General features: G+C 36.1%; 1 protein-coding gene across 1 annotated transcript in view; it reads right to left on the bottom strand.

Annotated features, from left to right (window-relative positions):
- Pmar_PMAR013000 (hypothetical protein) overlaps positions 1–1,269 on the bottom strand; it is a gene marked incomplete at both ends in the record, with an annotated part of 6,591 nt that overhangs the window by 3,670 nt on the left and 1,652 nt on the right. The window lies entirely within an intron of this gene.

Below are 1,269 nucleotides of genomic sequence, written 5' to 3'. Positions count from 1 at the left end.
CACAGCCTCGTCACCACGAATTCGGACCAGGCACATGATCAACTACATGTGTTGGTGACAACATGAGAATTCTGAGAGGAAATTTCGGCAAATTTCAATTGTTTCCCGCATAGTTCTATCTGAGTTTGTATGTAAACCACCAACACTAGGAGGAAAATGAAAATATATTCCAATTTGGATTTAGTGTTGAAAATTTTGTCAGTTTCCCGTCTAACTATACAACTTCACACACGAATAAGGGGACAGAAAAAATTTCCCAAAATTTTCCATGAATTTTCATATTGTCACCATTTGCATATTCTCAAGCGTATATGCAACTCAGTTTAGCAGTGCACAAAAAACCAACGAAAATTTTCCAAATTTTCCCCAAAAATTCCGGTAAATATCCATATTTTCTCACTTTTTTATCATTTTTTCTACCTCAACTACCCCTGAACTTCCTCCTCCTTCTCTTTGCACCTAATCTCAGCATCACCAAAATCCCAATTTTCATATCACGGCCGCCCGTGAAACTCCAATGTTCTCGGGAGGAACTCATTTTCAATTTTCCACGTAAGGCTAGGAACCCATTCTTCAATCAGTCAGTTTCCCATGTAAGTGTCATCACATTAGAAAAAAAATTTCCCCATTATTATCAAATCCTGCGGAACGTTATTTCTCAAAACTCAATAGGTCCCGGGTTCGATCCCTAGGCTCGGCATTTTTATTATTATTATTCCTACAAATGTGTATATATTATTTCAACATTTATGTTTTTTTCCGGATTTTTTTTCAATTCTCAAATCTAAAAATTCTCATCATACTTCTTCTAAGTGGAGTAAATCTTCAGTCGGGCATTCGCATTTTTTCAAAACTCTTCGTGTTATCCATCTAGGCGCGATTCCCCCAACACAATACGCATCATAGCCCATACCGGTTAGGAGGGAAGAGAGAACCTGAAAGTTATTATATAATAAAAATCAATTTTCCTTATTGGAGTTTCACGTGAAGTGGTGAAAAACGCGATATTATTCGCGGTGATATGTAGTAGTCGTGAAATACATTTTCCACTAGTGTTTTTCATATCACTAGGGCCGGCCGTGAAACTCCAATATAATACTTTTAGTTTATATTTAATGATTATGAAATTAATAACTTCATTAATGCAAATTTGACTTTCACCTTAGTGATATGAAAAACACTAGTGAAAAACATATTTCACGACTACTACATATCACCGCGAATATCGGGTTTTTCACTCGAGTTTTACGACGCCATTTTACGTAAAAC

The sequence above is a fragment of the Perkinsus marinus genome (genome assembly GCF_000006405.1).
Source record: "Perkinsus marinus ATCC 50983 genomic scaffold scf_1104296932818, whole genome shotgun sequence".
In the NCBI taxonomy this organism is placed as follows: Eukaryota; Perkinsozoa; order Perkinsida; family Perkinsidae; genus Perkinsus; species Perkinsus marinus.
Note: the sequence above shows the minus strand (reverse complement) of the source record. Positions and strands in the feature narration are given on the sequence as shown.